Source organism: Marmota flaviventris, chromosome 3 (assembly GCF_047511675.1).
Source record: "Marmota flaviventris isolate mMarFla1 chromosome 3, mMarFla1.hap1, whole genome shotgun sequence".
Taxonomy (NCBI): domain Eukaryota; kingdom Metazoa; phylum Chordata; class Mammalia; order Rodentia; family Sciuridae; genus Marmota; species Marmota flaviventris.
The window spans coordinates 150,632,579-150,644,947 of NC_092500.1; the positions used below are offsets into that span (position 1 = coordinate 150,632,579).

Genomic DNA, 12,369 nt, shown 5'->3' on the forward strand with positions numbered 1-12,369 from the left:
TTATTACCAGATTCTGAATTTAGATTGGTTAAAATTATAAAATGTGGAAGCGCAACAATAACTGGCACTATTCTATTAACCTTTAGTCTTGCCCCTACCTCCCCAAAGAAGTTCCAATTGAGATTCTTTCTCACCTAGAAAGAGAATGTTAGGCTGGGCCATAAATCGTGTTAAAGATTATATTACATATTAAATTTTTAAAAATATACATTAAACATATACATTCCCCATGTACTCTAAGGTAACAGAATTGATGATCAGTGATTTAGGGCACCAGCTGACTTTAAGCCACCACCTTCAACCCTCTAACACATCTTTTCAAACAATAAACAACTCACAATGATTAGTTATGGCTCGTGTTCAAGAGGGATAAAACAGTTCTCCTTTTTTAATCACAGGACTCGTTTTTTTTTCTTTCCAACATTCTTTCCCACATCAAAAACAAGGCTGTATTTTCTAAAAATAATTTCATAGAATCTTTCCTTTAAAGAAGTCACCCTTTTCTTTGTGATGACACTGCCTTTACAGAAAAATACTAATATAATAATGCAGGCTAAAAACCTACAATGAAAGATGTCATCAGTTTAAGAGCAGGCCAAAGAGAAAAGTGAAACAGTATGAAGCTAAGGAAAAGCCTGGTTAATGATACATAATTTATTTCACTGTGGCTAGAGCCAGGCTAAATATTTGGCAATGAGCTTCACAGCAGTCAGAGAAAAGAAGGAAACACATTTTGATGAAATATTCATAGTGACCATAAGATAAGAATAAACCAGTTACTTTGGCAAACTATGTCTTTTCCTAATAATGAGGCTAAAGAAAAATTCCTGTTGTGGTTCTTTAAGAAAATGTACTATGTGATATTGTTTCTTGAGTTCAAGTGGGAATTTAAATTTAAAAAACTCTGTAATGGAATACCTACTGACATAAAAACAGACATAAAGACCAATGGAACAGAATAGAGAGTCCAGAAGTAAACACAGGCATATAAAGTCAACTAACCTTTGAATGTACAATGAGAAAAGGAAAGTTTCTCCAAAAATAATGTTGGGAAGACTGGGTATCCAAATGCAAAAAAATGAAATTGGGTCCTTATCTTATAACATATACAAAAGTTAAGGACATGGATTAAAGTAAATGTAAAACAATGAAACCATAAAACTCCTTGGGAAAAAGTGAAAACCTCTTTGATGTTCATCTTGGCAATGTTTTTTTTTTTTTTTTTTTTTTGCATATGGCACCAAAAATCATAGGCAACAAAGAAAAAAAATAGACAACTTCGAATATATTTTACTAAAAAGCTTATGTACAGCAAAGGAAACCATTAACAAATTGAATAGGCAAGCTACAGAATGGGAGAAAATACAGGAGTAATACCTAAAATACACCATTAACTCACATAGCTGAATGGTAGAAAAACCAAACTATTCAATATAAAAATGGGTAACAGACCCCAAAAGACATTTCTCCTCTGATCTGAGAATGGCTGCCTCTCCTTATGTGCTAGTGGCTGAAATCGGTGTTGGTGCCTATGGGATGTACAAGGCCTGTGACCCCCACAGTGGGAGTCACCCACTTTGTGACTTTCAAGACTGTGAGAGTCCCTAGTGGAGGTGGAGCTGGAAGGGACTTGAGCACACTTCATGAGGTGGCCTTACTGAGGTGACTGGAGGTTTTTAAACATCCCAGTATTGTATGGCAGATCAGCATCTCTGCCACTTCCCAGAAGTGGAAATTTAGGTGACCCAAATGTTTGATCATGTAGATCCAAGACCTAAGGACCTATCTAGACAAGGCATCTCCACCAGGCTTTTTGGCTGATGCACCAGTTTTTAAGAGGCCTAGATTTTCTTGAGGCCGATGACATCATTTACCAACTCCTAAAGCCAAAGAACATTCTGGTGACAAGTGCTGGGCTACTCAAGCTGGCTGACTTAAACCTGGTCAGAATTTATAGCTACCAGATGGCCCTCGCACTTGTGGCTATTACACTCTCGTACTGTACTTCCAAAGTTCTTTTGCTCTCTACATATGCAACCCCTGTGGACATGTGGAGTGTTGGCTGTCTCCTTGCAGAGCTGTTTTATTGAAGGCCTGTCTTCTGTGGATACCCTGAAACTGACCAGTGGGGCAAAATATTTGACCTGATTGTGCTGCCTCTGGAGGATGACTGGCCCTTAGGAACCTCTCCCCACAGAGGGTCTCCTTGCCTGGTCCATTTGGTCTTGCAATGGATGCAGAAGTCTGGTGCTTAGCTGCTGCTGGAAATGCTGACTTTTAACTCACCCAAATGAATCTCTGCCCTCTTAGCCCCAGAACTCTAGTTACGTAAGGAAGAAAATGATCTGAATGGGCTATGGAGTGACTGTCACAGAAGGAAAAAAAGCTACCATTTTCCTTCTTTGGGACACTTAAGTAGAGAGGACTCCACGGAGAAGGCAACCTCTGCCTTCCTCTCTGAAGCTGTGGGGAATCTTCCAGATTTTTCAGAGAATATTTTGATGTATTAATGACATTCTCCACCCCCTCTTGTGAGGCATGTCCTTCTACTGACCCCCTAATTCTCTACACTAAGAGGTATATCTCTCCTCCACCTCTGTACCTTGATTTTGTAGTCCATTGTTAAACAGGAAACCAAAACAAAACAAATAATTATGGTCACAAATCATCAGCCTTTTATGATAAAAACATTCAGCAAACTAAAACAAGAAAGAAACTACTTCATTATACTGAAAACTATAAATATTAAAAGTTCACAGTGAACATCGTACTCAGTGATTAAAGATTGATGACTTTTCTTCCTTATAAGATCTGGGAAAGGGCTGAGGATGTGCCTCAAGAAGTAGCATGCTCGCCTGGCATGCACAGGGTGCTGGGTTCGATCTTTAGCACCACAAAAAAGAAAAAAAAAAGATGTTGTGTCCACCGAAAACTAAAAAATGAATATTAAAAAAATTATTAAATATTAAAAAAAATTCTCTCTCTCTCTTAAAAAATAAAATGAAAAAAGATCCAGGAAAAGGCAAGGATGCCCATTTTTTGCCACTTCTATTCAACTTAATGCTGGAAGTTCTATCCAGAGCAATTAGGCAAGAAAAGAAATAAAAGGCATCCAAATTGGAAAGGAAGAAGTAAAATGATCTGGATTCAGAGATGATACGATCTTGTAGAAAACCCCTAAGTTTCCACCAAAACTCTTAAAACCAATAAATGAACTCAGCAAGGTTGCAGAATACAAAGTTAACACTTAAAAATTATTGCATTTCTGTGCAAAACTGAAGACCCTGAAAAGGAAATTAAAAAACCAATTCCATTTATAATGCCATAAAGAATAAATATACAATGAATTATTAATCAAGGAAATCAAAGACTTTTACACTAAAAGTACAAAACATTGTTAAAAGAATTAAGAAGACATAAATATGTTTATGGATAGAAAGACTTAATATTAAGATGTCAGTACTACCCAAAATGATCTACTGATTTTATAAATCCCTATCAAAATCCTGAGAAAATTTTATTTTTACTGAAATAGAAAATAGCATCTATAAATTCAGGTGGAACAAGGGACCCTAAGTTACCAAAAGATATTGAAAAAGAGGAAGGAAGTTGGAGGATTCAATTTCCTTATTTTAAAATTTACTATAAAGCTACAGTAATCAAAGCAATGTGGTACTAGCATAAATATAACACATGCAATAAAATAGAGAGCCCAGAAATAAACTCTTGCATATATGGTCATGTGTATTTTGAGAAGATTGTAAAGACATTTAATGGGAAATGGACAGAATTTTCTATTACTGTTGCTAGAAAAACTGGATATCCATACAAATGAAGCAGGAGGCTGGACCCTTACATAGTACCATATTAAAAATTAACACAAGGCCAGGCACAGGCTTGCACACCTATAATTTTAGCAGCTCAGGAGTCTGAGGCAGAAGGATCTCTAGTCCAAGGCAAGCCTCAGCCAATTGGTGAACCCCTAAGCAACTTAGCAAGATCCAGCAGCTCTAAAATCTGAGATAGGAGGATCAATAGATCAAAGCCAGCCTTAGCAACAGTGAAGCTCTGAGCAACTCAGTGCGACGCTGTCTTTAAATAAAATACAAAAAAAGGCTGGGTGGTTAAGTGCCCCTGAGTTCAACCCTTGGTACCAAAAAACAAACAAATAAACAAAAAAAAAAATATGGATCAGAGGCCTAAAGCTATTATGCTTTTAAAAAACACAGGGCAAAATTTCATGACATTGAATTTGGCAATGATTTCTTGGATATGACACCAAAAGCACAACAATATAAAAAAAAAAAAACAAGCAAATTGGATGTCAGGAAATTTTTTTAAAATTATGCATCGAAAGATAATATCAATAAGAAGGTAACTTGCAGAATGGGAGAGTATATTTTGAATCATATATCTTATATAGTACTAATATCTAGTATAGATAGAGAACTAAAACTCAAAAATAATTTTTAGGATGGGCTAAAGACTTGAATACATATTTCTCTGGAAAATATATACAAATGGTCAGTAAAGATGCTCAATACCAGTAATTATTAAGGAAAGACAAATCAAAATTCTAATGACATACCCTCTTATGTACATTAGAATGACTAGTATCAAAACCAAGAAAATAACAAGTGTTAACATAAATGTAGACAAGTTGGAACATTGTTGCTCTATTGGTAGGAATGTAAAATGGTACAGCTACTATGATTGTTCCTCTAAAACACAAAAATAGAATTACACTATAGTCCAGTAATTCCACTTCCAGAATATACAGTCCTCCAACCCTCCAATTTAAGCTGGATCTTAATGACATTTGTATAACCATGTGCAAAATAGCATTATTCACAATAGCTGAGATGTGGAAGTCACCTAAGTGCACATCAACTGATGAACTGATAAGCAAAATGGATTAATGTGTGTATACACACACATATACACATATACATATGCATATCTATGTATATGCACATATAATGGATCATAGAACATTACTAAACCTTGAAAAGGAAGAAAATTCTGATATATACTGTACCATAGATGAACCTTAAAGATATTATGCTAAGAGAAATGAGCCAATCATAAACAAAACAAATACTGATTGTTTCCCCACACATGAGGTAAGAATCATAGAGACAGAAAATATAATGTTGGTTGTCAAGGAAGGGAAATGGGGACTGTTTTAGTCAGCTTTTTCATCAATATAACCAAAAGACTTGACAAGAACAATTTTGGAGAAGAAAAATTTGGCAATCACAGGTCTTAGTCTGTAGAGGGCAGGCTACATTCCTTGAGGCTCAAAGTGAGAATGAAACATCATGGTGGAAGAGTGTGGCAGAAGGAAGCTTCTCAGGACATTATACCAGGAAGGAGAGAGAGAGACAGACAGACAGATGAAGGGAGGGAGAGAGAGGGAGTTCTCCAGTTACCAGGGACAAAATATTTACCTTAAAGGCACACCCCAATGAACCATCTCTTCCAGCCACACCCTATTTGCCTATAGTTACCACCTATCCAATCCCTATCAGAGATCAATGTGCTGATCAATTTAAAACTCTTATAACCCAATCATTTCACACTTGAATTTTCTTGCATTGTCTCACACATGAGATTTGGAGGACGCCTCATATCTAAAGCATAACATGGATAGAGGAAGAAAGTGGTATTTTTGTTTCAAAGGTATAGAGTTTGGGGTTTACCAGATAATCAGCATTATGAAGATGAATTGTTGCACATTATGAGTGTATTTAATACCACTGAATTGTACACTTAAAATGGTTAAGATGGTAAATTTTATGTTATATATATTTGGCCATAAGTTGAAATACTGGAAAAGAATAATAAGAAGGAGAAAAAGGAAAACAATAATTATGGGGATAAGGAAGAGTAAACGGTTCATGAAGAAAACATGTATGCAAACATGCTTGTATTTTATCTTGTGGGTGATAAGGAACTGTTGAATGGATTTAAGCAAAAAAGAAACAAGACATGGATTTTAGAAAGGCCAATGATATGGATCAAGAAGTGCAAGGTAAAGCCTATCAGTAGGAAGATGAGCTCCTATTTTGCACTATTCATGTGGGTTTGGGGAAGAGGGGAAATAAGGGACACAAGGGAAAAGTTAGGGACTGATTTACTTTTTCAGAGTAAATAAAGGTGATTTGATGATGGTATTGATCCCAAGTTTGACCATTAAAAAAATCAACTTAATCCTAAATATTTGCAATATTTCATGATAGAGTTGTAAACATGCTAGGGCAATTCCTTGACATATATAGCAGGAATTCCTTTCACCTGTTTTGGGCAGGAGATATAAAATAAATAGGAGTCAGAAATATCACTAGATCAGAAGTCCAGAATCACAGACTTCAGAAATTGCCTGAATCACTATTACCTGTCATAGAGATTTTTAATCATGGATACACATAAACACCAAGGGAGGTTTTAGAAATTAAAATGCCCCATCCTTAGAAATTCTGATATAATTGGTGTGAAGTTGAGCTCAGATATTGGAATTTTTCCTCTAGTTCTCAAACTTCAGTCTGCACCAGAATTGTTACTCTCTTAGTTTCTAATCTAATAGTCTGTGAGCAGGGCCTGAAAACTTGTATTTCTAATAAGATATCAGGTGCTGATGCTGCTTTGGGACCACATTTTGAGAACCAATGTCCTAGAGAAAATAAGTCCCAATAGACAGTTAAAAATGAAATAATGCCACAGTTGGCAAAATGTTAGAAATAAAGATTGCTTTGATTGAGGTGACAATAGAAAGAAGCACTTTTGAATTCAGTTGATAAAAGTTCAAGTGATACAAGGCAAAAGGACAAAAAATAAAGGCTCAATAAGAACAGAACATTTAACTAAATGATAAATTCAAGACAGCTTAATAAATAAAGAGTTGAATGTAATCTATCCATCCTTTAAAAAGTGACAGTGCTTTTATCTTCTAAAGAGTGCAGTTTGAGGAGCATTACCCAGGCCCAGGGTAGGTCCGGGTCCATCTGCCACCAACAGACAACCAACAGAGCACAGGCTCTGGCACAGGACCACATCCACCAACATGCGCAGGACCCAGGCCCAGGGTAGGTACAAGTCCCCCACCTCACCCTCAATTGGAAGTCCAGACCTAACCCACTTTCATCTTGGGATACTGCAAACATTGCCATAGCCTTCCCCACACAGTAGCCTCTACCTTTTGACAACAGAGAGAACCTAGAAGCAGCTGAATCACAGAGCAGTCATCCCAAAGGCAATGTATGGCCCACCCTTTCAACTCCATCTCTGAAAGACATTGCATCCATCTTGGGATACATTCAGTGCTATCTTGGGATTCATCCACTATTGCTGCCACCATCTTTAATTGTATCATACATTGACGGACAGCTGCAGGGTCTAGAAGCCTAACATCAAGGTTAGGATACCCTAAGATTATAAGGTAGAAACTATAATATCTAGATCCACACTGCAAAAAAGGAAAACACATAAACAACATGAAAAAACAAGGGAGGATAGTGTCCCAAACAAACCAGGATACTACAATAACAGAACCTATGGAGAGCAAAATTGATGAAATGTCAGAGAAGGAGTTCAGAATATTCATAATTAAAATGATCTGTGAATTAAAGAATGACCTAGATGAGCAAACACAGGCAAAAATTGATCACTCCAATAAAGAAATAAGAGAACAAACATAGGTAGCAAAATATTATTTCAAGAAAGAGACTCTGGAAAAAAATCATAAATCCTTGAAATGAAGAAAAAATAAAACAAAAAACTGAATAGAAAGCATAACCAACAGATTAGCTCACTAGGAAGAAAGAACATCGGATAATGAAGACAAAGTATACACTCTGGAAAATAAAGTTGACTACACAGTGAAGATAGTAAGAAACCATGAACAGAACATTCCAAAAATTATGGGATAACATCAAAAGACCAAATATAAGAATTATTGGAATAGAGGAAGGCACAGAGTTTCAAACAAAGGAATGCATAATCTCTTCAATGAGATAATATCAGAAAATTTCCCAAGCATGAAAAATGAAATGGAAAATCAAATACAAGAGTCTTACAAGACACTAAATGTACAAAACTACAACAGATATACAGCAAGGCACATTATAATGAAAATGCCTAGCAAACAGAATAAGGATAGAATCTTAAAGGCTGCATGAGAGAGGAATCAGATCACATATACAGGGAGACCAATTCATATCTCAGCAGATTTTTCAACCCAGACCCCCAAAGCCAGGAGATCATGGAAAATATATACTAAGCTCTGAAAGAAAATGGATGCCAACCAAGAATATTATATCAAACAAAATTAAGCTTTAGATTTGATGATGAAATAAAAACCTTCCATGATAAGCAAAAGTTAAAAGAATTTACAACTAGAAAGCGTGAAAGGACATCCTCATGAAAATATACCAAAGAGAGGAAATGAAAAACAATAATGAAAATCACCAGAGGGAGGTATTACACTAAGGGAAAGACGAATCAAAGGAGAAACCGAGTGAAGTTAAATACCAAAAATAAACAAAAATGGCTGAGAATACAAATCATCTCTCAATAATAACCCTGAATATTAATGGCCTAAACTCACCAATCAATAGACATAGATTAGCAGATTGAATAATAATAATAAAAAAGACCCAATAACATGCTGCCTCCAAGAGTCTCATCTCATAAGAAAATACATCCACAAACTGAAGGTAAAATGTTGGGAAAAATCATACCACTCACATGGACTGAGGAAGCAAGCAGGGGTCTCCATCCTTATATCAAATAAAGTAGACTTCAAGATAAAGTTAATCAAAACAGATAAAGAAGGACACTACATACTGACCAAGGGAAACATACACCAACAAGACCTAACAATTATAAATATATATGCCCCAAACAATGGAGCATCTGCTTTCATCAAACAAACTCTTCTCAAATTCAAGAGTCAAATAAACCACAACACAATAATTCTGGATGACTTTAACACACTTAATTCACCACTGGATAAATCTTCCAAACAAAAGCTGAATAAAGAAACTATAGAACTCAATAACACAATCAATAACTTAGGCTTAACGGACATATATAGAATATTTCATCTTCAAGGAATGAATACACATTCTTCTCAGCAGCACATGGAAACTTCTATAAATAGACCATATATTATGCCACAAAGCAACACTTAGCAAATACAAAAAATGTAGAGATACTACCCTGTATTCTGTTACATCATAATGGAATGAAACTAGAAAACAATGATAAAATTAAAAATAAAAGCTGGGCTAGGAATGTAGCTCAAGCGGTAGCGCACTCGCCTGGCATGCGTGCGGCCCAGGTTTGATCCTCAGCACCACATACAAAGATGTTGTGTCTGCCGAAAACTAAAAAATAAATATTACAACTCTCTCTCTCTCAATAAATAAATAAATAAATAAATAAATAAATAAAAGCTACTCTAACACCTTGAGACTAAATAATATGCTACTGAATGAACAATGGGTTGCAAAAGACATCAAGGAGGAGACTAAAAAATTCTTAGAGGTAAATGAGAACACTGATAAAACATATTTAAATCTCTGGGACACTATGAAGGCAGTATTAAGAGGAATGTTCATTTCATGGAACTCATTCCTTAAAAGAAGAAAAAATCAACAAATAAATGACCTAATGTTACATCTCAAAGCCCTAGAAAAAGAAGAACAAACCAACACTCTAATAAGTAGAAGACAGGGAATAATTAAAATCTGAGCTGAAATCAATGAAATTGAAACAATTGAAACAATTGACAAAGCAAAAAAATTGGTCCTTTGAAAAAAGAAATAAAATTGACAAATCCTTAGCCATACTAATGAAGAGAAGGATAGAGAAAACTCAAATTACTAACATATGTGATGAAAAAGGAAATATCACAACAGACACTACAGAAATACAGAAGATAATTAGAAATTATTTTGAAAACTTGTACTCCAATAAAATAGAAAATATTGGAGGCATTGAAAATTTTCTAGTCATATGATTTGCCCAAATTGAATCAGGATGATATACAAAATTTAAACAGGCCAATTTCAAGTGACGAAATAGAAGATGCCATCAGAAGCCTACCAAAAAAAGCCCAGGACTGGATGAATACACAGCTGAGTTCTACAAGACCTTTAACATAGAACTAATACCAATACTCCTCAAATTATTTTGTCAAATAAAAAAAGAGGGAGCACTTCCAAACTCATTGTATGAGGCCAGTATCATGCTGATTCCAAAACCAGGCAAAGACACATCAAAGAAAGAAAACTTCAGACCAATATCTCTAATGAACATAGATGCAAAATTTCTCAATAAAATTCTGGCAAATCAAATATAAAAACATATCAAAAAGATAGTGCACCATGATCAAGTGATGTTCATCCCAGGGAGGCAAGGTTGTTACAACATATTAAAATCAATAATGTAATTCATCACATCAATAGATTTAAAGGTAAGAATGGTATATATAATCATCTCAATTGATGCAGAAAAAGCATTCAACAAAATATAGCACCCATTCATGTTCAAAAAGCTAGAAAAACTAGGGATAACAGGAACATATCTCAACATCATAAAAGCTATCTACGCTAAACCCCAAGCCAACATCATTCTAAATGGAGAAAAATTGAAAACATTCCCTCTAAAAATTGGAACAAGACAGGGATGCCCTCTTTCACTACTTCTATTTACCATAGTTCTTGAAACACTGGCCAGAGCAATTAGAGGAAAGAAATTAAAGGGATATGAATAGGGAAAGAAGAACTCAAATTAGCACTATTTGCCAATGATATGATTATATACCTAGAAGACCCAAAAAATTCTATCAGAAAACTTCTACAACTGGTAAATGAATTTAGCAAAGTGCCAGGATTTAAAATCAACACACATAAATCAAAGACATTACTATATATCAGTGACAAATCCTCTGAAAGGGAAATGAGGAAAGCTGTTCCATTCACAATAGCCTCAAAAAAAAACAAAAACAAAAACAAAAAACTTGGGAATCAACTTCAACTTAACAAAAGAGGTGAAAGACCTCTACAAAGAAAACTACAGAATGCTAAAGAAAGTAAAAATTAAAGAAGACTTTAGAAGACGGGAAGATCTCCCTTGTTCTTGGTAGGCAGAATTGATAGTGTCAAAATAACCATACTACCAAAAGCACTATACATATTTAATGCAATTTCAATCAAAATCCCAATGACATTCCTCATAGAAAAAGAAGACAGAAATTCATCTGGAAAAATAAGAGACCCAGAATAGCAAAAGCTATCCTTAGCAAGAAGAGTGAAGTAGGTGGCATCAGTATACAAGACCTAAAACTATACTACAGAGCAAAAGTAACAAAAACAGCATAATATCGGCACCAAAATAGACTTGTAGACCAATGGTACAGAATACAGGACACAGAGACAAACTCACATAATTACAGTTATCTTATATTAGAAAGAAATGCCAAAAGTATACATTGGAGAAAAGATAGCCTCTTCAACAGATGGTGCTGGGAAAACTGGAAATCCATATGCAACAAAATGAAATTAAACCCTATCCCTCACCATGCACAAAACTTAGCTCAAAATGGATCAAGGACCTAAGAATTAAACCAGAGATACTCTGCCTAATAGAAGAAAATCATGTTGAATTAGGCCCAGGCTTCCTTAATAAGACTCCTATAGTGCAAGAATTAATATCAAGAATCACTAAATGGGATAGATTCAAACTAAAAAACTTTTCAGCAAAAGAAACAATCAGTGAGGTGAGTAAAAAGTCTATATTTTGGGAGCAAATTTTTACCACACACATATCAGATAGAGCACTAATCTCTAGGACATAAAAAGAACTCAAAAATTTTAAAACCAAAAAAATCAAATAACCCAATCAATAAATGGGTGAAGGAACTGAGCAGACACTTCTCAGAATATGATATACAATCAATCAACAAATATATGAAAAAATTTCAACATCTCTAGCATTTAGAGAAATGCAAATCAAAATCACTCTAAGATTTAATCCTACTCCAGTCAAAATGACAGCTATTAAGAATATAAATAAATATTGGTGAGGATATGGGGAGACAGGCACACTCGTACATTGCTGGTGGGACTGCAAATTGGTGCATCCAATATGGAAAAGCAGTATGAAGATTCCTTGGAAAACTGAGAATGGAACCACTATTTTACCCAGCTATCCAACTCCTTGGTCAATACCCAAAGGATTAAAAACAGCATACTACAGGGACACAGCCACATCAATGTTTATAGAAGCACAATTCACAATAGCTAAACTGTGGAACCAATATAGATCCCCTTCAGTTGATGAATGGATAACGAAAATGTGGTATAT

At 35.1% G+C, this 12,369-nt stretch overlaps 1 pseudogene; it reads left to right on the forward strand.

Moving 5' to 3' along the window:
• Positions 1–1,482: 1,482 nt before the first annotated feature.
• LOC114085839 (cyclin-dependent kinase 4 pseudogene) lies at positions 1,483–2,324 on the forward strand (annotated as a pseudogene).
• The last annotated feature ends 10,045 nt before the right edge of the window (positions 2,325–12,369 follow it).